The sequence below is a fragment of the Rhyacophila brunnea genome, unplaced genomic scaffold (assembly GCF_057557595.1).
Source record: "Rhyacophila brunnea isolate RB1 unplaced genomic scaffold, BYU_Rbru_1.0 scaffold_13, whole genome shotgun sequence".
NCBI lineage: Eukaryota > Metazoa > Arthropoda > Insecta > Trichoptera > Rhyacophilidae > Rhyacophila > Rhyacophila brunnea.
The window spans coordinates 31,614,433-31,624,393 of record NW_028232785.1 but is presented as its reverse complement, the minus strand read 5'-3'; the positions used below and the strand labels follow the sequence as shown (position 1 = coordinate 31,624,393).

Here is a 9,961-nt window from a genome sequence, read left to right as displayed (position 1 = left end):
ATTTAATTTTGTATGTTTTAGTGGTATTATTTTGTTAGTAATGTATACATACAACACATTTTTTAGATATTGGAGTCATGAAAGTATGGTAAAAAATACTGCATAAAAAATGGGGCGGAATTTTGGCGCAGCCTAGGGGCGGCATTTTGTCTAGGGACGTCACTATCTATAAGATCCCTTTAGAGCATGGTGTGTAAAATTCCCACCTCCGCTCCCGTTATGTATATGCAGCCACGTCATACGCGGCCGGCTAACATAACCCTTACGTGTGCCAGATCAAAGAATTTAAGCCCTCATTTTGTCCCGAGCAGAGCCGCACGGGACTGGTGATGCAACCTTGCACCGAAGTGCGAATGCATGATGTTAATTTATATGGCAACTATCAGAGTGACTTTAATTAGAAGAGTCGCAAGGGGAGTCGATAGTGTCCCGCCCCCCGTACGCTCTGGCGAATTTAGTAAAGGCCGCAAAATTGGCCTCGGTTGCCACCATGTGCGCGTGTCCTATTGGGCCCGAATGGGGTCGGACCCGGGCAAACAACTCCGCTCGTTCGGGGCCCATAAGTGGACAGTCCCACAGGACGTGCTCTGCGTCCTGCTGGTCGTGTCCACATGAGCAACCCGACCCATGTCCTGCCAAACCAAACCCCTGCAGTTTGGCCGCAAAGTTTCCATGGCCAGTCATGAATTGACTAGTCCAGTGGGTAGGCACCAGTCTCCTCGTCATGTGTCTCACCGAGACATCTGGAAAGTATAGAAAAGTCTGGCGGCCCTTAGAGGAGGCCACCCATCTCGCCTGCCATGCCGCATATGCGGTCTTGTAGACCAGCTCAGATACAGTTTTTCTGTAGCTCACGCCCTCCACTCTCGATGGCGGTGTCAGAGGGACACCGGCGAGAGTTGTATTGATCCTCCTCATAAGGAGAGTGATCGATCCTCTAATTTGAACGTGCAAGTCGAGGGGAAAGACCCCCGCAAGGACCGCCAGGGCATCCGAAGATGTGGTCCTATAGGCCTTAGTAAGGCCAATCAGAGCAGCCCTCTGTCCGCTAAGCAGAGCCCTCTTCACAATTGTCAGCGAGGCTTTGGTGTGCCACACGCTGGAGGCATAGCCAGCGATGCCCATGAATATAGCCTCGTAGGCGATTCTCAGGGCCCGAGGCTTTAGGCCCCAATTGTTGCCCGCCAGGCGAGCAACCTTCTGATAGGCTGAGTTGGCCTTAGCCACAATTACTTTAGCATGCTTCAAAAAGGTCTGCTTCTCGTCCAGAACGACCCCCAAGTAGGTCACCTCTCGAGAAAACCTTATAGCAGAGTCGCCGAAGCGCACTGCGGGTGATCGCTTATTTATGTTTATCCTTGAGCTGCCCTTTAGGAGGATAGCTTCCGTTTTGCTAGGTGCAAATGCAAGCTTATTAAGCTTACCCCAGTTAAGGATTCTCGATAATGCGTCCTTAGCTACGCGCTCGAGTGTCGGACGGCTCGACGAGCCAACTAGTAAAATAAGGTCATCAGCGTACGCGACGAGCGCGCAGCCCGGTGGCAGAGGTAACGTCAAAACATCGTCAAAAAGTATATTCCATAGCAAGGGGCCAAGCACGGAACCCTGCGGACACCCCATGGTGGTCTCCCTGTAAATCAATTCAGTGCTAGAGTCGTATATAACTTCCCTTTTATTAAAATAGCTTTGCACTAGGGCAAAGAGGTCCCCCGGGATCTGTCGGAGCCGAAGCTTAGATAGAATTAATGGCCACCATGCGGTGTCGAAGGCACCGGCTATGTCCAAAGAGAAGCCTGCCACAATAACTCCTTCTGAGTCCTCAACAAATTTCTGTGCAAATCTGATAGCGTCCTCAGTAGACTTGCCGGGTCTAAAGCCAAATTGCCTCTCCGAGATAGGGTAGATTCTCTCAAGGTGGTCCTCCAGTCTTCTGCTGATTAACCGCTCCAATATCTTACCCAGCACTGGCAGAAGAGTGATTGGACGGTACGCTTTTGGGTCATGCGGTGGTCGTGTGCTCATCTTAGGTATAATCCTAAGGAGACCCTTCTTCCAACAGTCCGGGAAGATGCCCCTGCTCATGCAGTCAGCATACAGCCCGACTATCTCATGAGGTGCTCGAAGCCACGCCCTTCTGGCAATCACATTGCTGATCCCTCCCTTTAGAGCAGTGTGGACTCCTCCAAAAGTGCAATTAGTAATATTATCAAGGCCTGAACAAAAACGATGCATGAGTGCGAGTGGGAAAGTATTCGGCACCCTTATAATCTCTGCGACACGCGCTAGAGTAAGATAAAAGGTATACATATGTTTGAGTTAGTTTCCAAAAGTATCGCCGACAAATTGTGGTAAATCGCTTCACGTAGCGTCGTAGCTCGTGTTACTAAATTGCTATTTTTTGTGTTAAACATAGTCATTGGTAAATATTTTTAGTTATTTAAGCAGGAAAGATGGTTTTGTGTGTTGTATTAAAATATAGTAGCCGTACTGATAAGCAAAAAGATGGTATTACGTTTCATAGGTAAGTTGATACATGTTCGTGATAATTTATTTGTATATTATTATATATTTTAATATCAGTGACCTAGTTTCTTTAAAATAACTTAAATTATGGATACCTTTACCTAAAATAGTATATAACGTAAATATAACGTAAAAAAAAATAGAAAATTATATTTTAATTCTGAGCGTCTAGTGCGAGCACTACCGAAATGGTCTATGGTCTCGAACATTTGTAGACGAATGCGTTCGCTCGCCCACAAACCAAACGCATGGCACGCAGCTTTATTTAGCAATGCAACGGGTGGCGTCTAGATGTATCTATAGTCTATGAATATTATGCTCTCTGCGAATATAATAATATTTTATAACAGCTGAGCAAAGGAAAGGGTGAAAAAATGAAATTCAACATTTATCATAAAACATCAATTATTTATTAAAATACTTAAAACTACCTATCTATTAACAATCATCAATCCAAGAGGTACTTAACTGGGTGGTCGACTTAAACTTAAAAATGTAAGGAGGTGTAACGTGTAATTTCTTTGCTTGGTCTAAATATATTACAATAAATCATCAATGTTATAAAGGAAAAATCATGAAATTTATGATACAAAAATTAATCAATTTTCTGTGGGTAGGTAGTTACATAGGTAAGTATTGAAAGTAATAAACTTCTGTGACCAATCAAAACGTGGGCGGACATTCTTCTCAGGATGAGCACCATGGTGTAGAGTAGAGAGCCGTTACAAGGCCCAACTCGTCTGGCTCGTAGCAAAGCTATATTGGCTTCCTGGAGTCGATTCGCATATGACACAGATCGGGCCATGTAAATCAAATCATCCACATTATGCTGAGCGTGGAATTTGTTCAAACAATTCTCATACTGCAAACAAAAAAGCATTGCTAAGATTAAGCATACGTGTGCAGAAATAAACAGAATATTACTAAAAGTATTTGCTGTATAAACGTATACATACTACGTAGTCAACAATTCTGTGGCTATTTGGCAGAAGCAGATATGTCGATTTTTGGTGTTTTGAGGTTTAAATGCAGATTTGTTCTTCTATGTCTATATTTTTATTTGCCAAAATCAGATATGGCTTATCTCTTCTACTGACTTCATAATCAACGAAACAAGTTTCAGATATGTTTAAAATTAAGCAAGTCATATTTGCCAAAACAAGATATGGTACCATATCTTCTTCTGGCAAAATAATAAGTATTGAATATAATAAATGTATTCTATTTGCCAAAACAAGATATGGCTGCTATTTTAGTAGTTACTGTTTTTTGTAGGAACAGGTTTTTTTTATAATGTCTTATAATAACTGAAATTGACAACTCTGATATTCTATCCTCAACGTGGCGCAGCGAAAATGCAGTACTAGATGAGCAAGCCACAGAACACGCGATTACAATGTCTGTGTCGCAAGCAGATCATGATATTCAAATTAACGAATCTCAACAAAACTTTGCCTCGTCGGATGACGAACCCCTTGCTCAACAGATTAGAAGAAATTCTGCTGACAGCTCTTATAATCCGTGTACATCTACATCTCAAAGCACGAATTCATCTCAAGAAAAAATCAAGAATAAAAGAAGGTAATTACATGAAGAACTTGAAAGACTGCGGCAAAGAGTATAAAACTCGTGGTGGTGTGGCTAAACCTGAAAAGCTGTTTATTCCATTAGAGTCCTGTTGCCGTTATAAATGTTTTAGCATGCTTAGTGAAAACAATCAGAAGGATATGTTCGCAAAAATTCTGGGAATGAATAGTAAAGACACTGCTGACAACATTACTATTAATGACAAATTAATAGAGAGGAAAGGAAGAGGCAAAGGTGGTCAAGTAAAAGAACGCATGATTACAGCTATTTATAAAGTAAATTCAGTAAAAGTTTGCAAGAAGATGTTTCAGAATGTTTTTGGCGTATCCCGAAATAAAATTGATGTCGCAATTGTGAAAAAACGCAGCTCGGAAACAGGAATCATAGACGGTGACCAAAGAGGGCGTCACGAACTACACAATAAAAATAACATTGAAGAAATTGAAGTAACTAATCATATTAACAGGTTTCCGAAATACCAAAGTCACTACTCCCGAAGACATACAAGCAAGCTTTATTTATCTCCGCAACTTAATATTGCAAAGATGTGTGATATGTATAAAAATGAACGGACTTCTCAACAGAAAATACCTTTTACATAATATTCTAAATATGCTTCAATTTTTCGTGAACTAGGCTACAAACTTAAAAGTTTTAGTATAGACACTTGTAAAGTATGTGATACGTATAACATTCAGATTAAGTGTGCAAATGATTTTGAAAGGAAAGCTGAACTTAATGAAAAAAAAACGAACACTTGGCTAAGGCTGATGAATCATATAAGAAGAAAGAACACACGACAAATTGTTATCTAAAACTAGTCAGTCCACTCGAATGCTAGTTTTTGATTTGCAACAATGCCTGCCAACGCCTTCCCTGAATACCAACATAGTGTACTATAAAAGGCAACTGTGGACTTATAATTTTACAATTAGAGATTGTAAACAGATACCGCAAGCTGTTACATGTGGCATGAAGGGATTGCTGGTCGGGGATCTGATCAAATAGCATCGTGCTTCGTACAGCATCTTCCAGAAACAGTAACTAATATAGTAGTATATTCAGACTCCTGTCCAGGGCAAAACAAAAACATAAACTTTTCTTCAGCATTGTCTTATTTTGTCAGTGAATCTGAACACGTGCATTCTATAGACCATGCCCGCATAGAAAAAGCTAAAAAATCTATTGAACTTAACATTAACATCCCACAAGACTGATACAACAAGACAATTTGGACGAACTGTACGAGGCAAACATCCGTTTAATGTGGTGGAAATGTCAGCAGAAACTTTTCTCTCTTATTCAGACATACTGAAAACCACTTTCATTATAAAGTTAAAGTGTGTTGAAGGGCAACCAATCAATTGGCACAGTATAAAGTGGCTACGGTATGAAAAACAAGTCGGTGATATAAAATTCAAATACTCTCTGAACGATGAGGAGCCCTTCAGAAGAATGCAGTTATTAAGGAATTCCAGAGGGCGTCCACATATTCTTATAATTCCGAGGACTCATATGGCACCTGTCCCAATAAATCCTCAAAAAAAGGACTTACTGAGCATGATGTATTTGATAGATCCCGTGTTTCATACTTTCTATAATTTACTTGAAACGCAACCTTCTGTACCCAATAATGGTGATGCTGAAACCAGCGAAGACGATTAAAACCTGGATGTTATTTTTAAGCTACCTGTAACTTTAAAATAATAATATGCCTAACCTAGATATGTGTGAGATATGGTACATTATTTTTAATATTGAATTTGCCAAAACCTGATATGTCCTTTAAAGTGATTTTTAAGAAAAACTGTACTATTTAAATACAAATGCTTATACGTAATTAAAACTCAGTTCATGTCTTCATAATATTTCATTAACTTTCTTTCATAATTAAATACATAGGATTTATCACAAGACACGCAACATTCAAATTGCTCCCCTGAAAAGTAGGTGAAATGGTCATATCTGCTTCTGCCAAATAGCCACAGAATTTATTGTTTTTACATTTCATTGCTTGTTTGACCATTAGATGGGTGAGCAGCACATTGCATAGATAGCAGTGGTGAAGGGTGGAGGTAGGATGTTAAGAACTGCCATAAATAGTGCACATTAAACTTTGTCAGTCATGCATATTTTTTTCATTGAAATAAGACAACTTACAGATGGTGTTGGGTTAGTTTTTTTAAATTCAATTAAACCCTGCGAAAACAAGTCTTTTACAGATTAACATCCACATAGACTTTTTTGGAATACACTTTTTTTATCCCAAATTGCTCCATGAGATTTAGTCGTCACCCTTGTCATATAGATACACATATTTCGGACCATGAATTGGATCTACAATATGGCTGCTGCTCGCTATAAAGACGTGCTTGGTGAATTGTGTGAATCTCTAAACTGTTTTACAAGTTTCACAATGCAGATAATAAACACCTCTTCTCTGAAGTGTATATTGATCTATCTAGTATCAATGATGAAACAAAGACACATGGTTATACATAATTATTATATCTTTAAAAATGAAAGTTTATGTCTTGTATATTAATATAAAATGGGATGATATAACTGCAAATCAGACTGCTTTAATTATATCCAAGCTTCGATGTCATCTGGGAATTGATCAGTGACTTTCTTGAGATGTGCACGAGCTACATCTCGTTAAGATTGAAAGGTAGATTTAGCGTATAGTGATCCAAGAATTTTTATTATCTCGTAGTTCTTTGGTTGAGCCTTTATGACATTTTTGAAACATTGGGAGGCCCAGTGAAGGAATAATTGTTGAATACATTAAAACAACTTAATATATTTATACATTGGCTTTGCATGAATTATTTAAATTCGCCCACCATACAGTATTAACAATAATAATTACAACATTATAATAACATAGACTAGAACATAAATTTCAGTCCTCATACTTGATAAAAAAAATAAGAAAAAACTCAGCAATAAAGTTGGATGGCAAAATTAAAAAGTGGTCACGATCCTCAGCCATGAGTGAACGACCAAGAAGAAGGATGTATGTGGCAGTAAAGAATTATGGACCGAGAAAAATGGAGGAAGCTAAGGGAGGCCTTCATCCAACTGTAGATCGACCCCGGCTGATGATGATGACTTGATAAAAAGCTTAGTGCCCATACGCACTTGCGGCAGGCCGCATATCGTTTTTTGTATGCCGGCTAGCCGCAGCGGCCTGCCGCAAGTGCGTATGGGTGAACAAAACAATTATTGTAAAGCAATTTTCTTAAGTGGTGAATACCAGGTCATATTCTATTATATACAAATTTTGATTCATAGATAGCATAAGGATCTCTTCGAATTTTCGTACTGACATACTAGTACTTTTTAATAGTTTAAATTAAATTATAGATTCTTCAAGATGTTACACAAGATTTAACAATGAAACATGCATCAATCTTCCATACATACCTCGAAACAGGTTCAGAAACAAACGTAATTGATAAAAAAGTTAGAACATGACATGGGTATCAACCCTAGATCTATCGCATGCCAGCTGAGTCAGCTTGAGAAGATCCAAGATTTTTCGAATGGGTATTTTACTGAGGCTGTTCCAAGTTAAATATTTTCAATGAAGACTGTTACATTCTTAAATCACGTGTATTATTTAGGAATATCAACTGTTAAGCTGTGGACCCAATAGGTTGAGCAAACGATCAATTATATTTCTTGTAAAAAATATCTGTTATGAGACCTCTTCATGAGGCAGCCGAGATCCACATCGGATTGTAGGGCCAGTAAAAAATATATTTTTAACTGTACGCCTATACAAATATGATATAAAATATACATACATTCTCTGAATCCCCTCGATAAAATGATATACATCTGCTCGAGGCCAAAGTGCGGCAGGACAAATGCAGAAAGTGCAAACTGCGTAGCCTGGTCGCGGTTTCTCGTGCAAGTTAGTAACAGTTCTCCGCACACAACCCCCGATTCTCTGTGTTGTTATTGGACTTGGATTGTAACCCTGAAAACAAATTATAAGACAACTGAATGAACTGAACTGAGAAAAATTTTCACCCTGCTGAATTAAGCGGATAGACAAGGTTCTTGAATTACTATTATGATTACTAGATAGATGGAGCAATGAGATCTTTTTAAAATTTATGTAGAAAGGATTTTATTCTTTTCGTCATAAATTTCATTTCATACTCATGTGATATATGAAATTTATATCATAATATTTACATTAAGTATGTAATTTTATTAATCAGACATAATTAAAGGTTCATATAATTTCTTCATGTTTTCTTTACAGACTTAACGGCCCACATGCTCAGCGTAGGTAAAAATGGAGCTTTTATGGTATTCTTTTTCTTTTTTCTTTCGACCATGTCCGATCCTAATAGGATCATATGGGCCTCCACAGAGTAGAGGTTTGTATTGACAGATTTTGTTTTTTAGGAGAAATGGATGTCAGCCATTTGCTCAACCTATTAGGTATATTTACAAAACCATTAGTAAAATTAATGTTAACATTATATAGTGACATATTTACGATAAAAAATTATATTTAATAATCTTTGTGATCCCAAATTTAACAAAAATTAGGCATTTTACTATTAAAAAATTGGCACGATTAACACATTTGAAGATAATTCTAAAGATACTAATTATAAGCTATGTCTTTGACCATTCAAATGTGATAAACATTCTACGAATAATGTTTGCTTTATAATAATTATTGACCTAAGAATAAGGTACTACTTTTTGAAATACGCCATATTTATTGGCATTTCCCAGTAGTTAAGCTACAACATACGGCCGTAGCCATAAATTGACAAATGATAAATGAAGTAGGGAGTAAGATCATGGTAATGCCCGTGTTTGAACATGTACCGATTTAAAAAAATATTTTTTTGGGTTAGGTTAGATTATGGTTATGGCTACGGTCGTATGTTGTGGCTTAGCCACTGGGAAATGCCAATAGAAATGGCGTATTTCAAAATAATACTACCTTATTCTTAGGTCAATAATTATTATAAAGCAAACATTATTCGTAGAATGTTTATCAGTTGTGTAATTCATGCGCACTAGAAATCGTATCTGTGGATGATCAGGGTTAAATTATTGTTACACTATAATGGTTTTTCATTGGAAAAAATATTTTAAATATAAAATATTTTTTTTATGAGAAATGGATGTTTAGCCACTTGCATTACCAATTGGATCCAGAGTCATGAGTCATGACTATTTAGAATTTGAATATAAGATAGATAATGCAAAATTGCACTTGGCACATGGCATTCATCCGTAAATCAACAAAACTTAAAAAAACATGAGAATTAATGGATCTTTGATGAAATATTTTAACTGAATATTTAAACTATTATATTGAACTATTTTAAATGAGAGATGAGTATATTCTCATTTCACAGATTGACGTTTGCTGTGAAAAATATTTAAAACAATGTAAGTATCCCAAACCTTGCTTTATCCTGATTATTTAGCTTCATAAAGCAATGGCCCATGCCGAAACGGAGACGGAGAACAGCCAGGCGGTTGGGGTTGTTTCTCAGAGTTTCCCTGTGGAAGTCGAGAGCGCTGCGGTAGTCTTTTTTATTGAAAGCGATGCACACTTTCCAGAACAGCGAGGGGATGTTGTTGGAAGATTGATTCACCACAAAATTGAATTGCGCATCCACCGTCCACCACTTTATCACCCTCCAACAAGCACAAGTATGCTCGGCCCAAAAGATTCTGCAAAAAAAAAAATACAGATGTACAGCATTTTCGCCGGTAAAGTAAATTCGGCTGTTGTATAATGAAAAATCAGTTTTCATTTTGTTTTTCCAAGTCATGTTGTGAATGGATTGAACTTGTAAATTGT

General features: G+C 37.8%; 1 long non-coding RNA gene across 1 annotated transcript; it reads right to left on the bottom strand.

Annotated features, from left to right (window-relative positions):
• Positions 1-3,353: 3,353 nt before the first annotated feature.
• Positions 3,354-9,642, bottom strand: LOC147077285 (uncharacterized). Its single transcript, XR_015069491.1, has 3 exons — positions 9,559-9,642; positions 7,923-8,098; positions 3,354-3,385 (listed from the first exon to the last, which is right to left on the bottom strand). It is a non-coding gene; the product is annotated as an uncharacterized LOC147077285 (long non-coding RNA).
• Between the last annotated feature and the right edge of the window lie 319 nt (positions 9,643-9,961).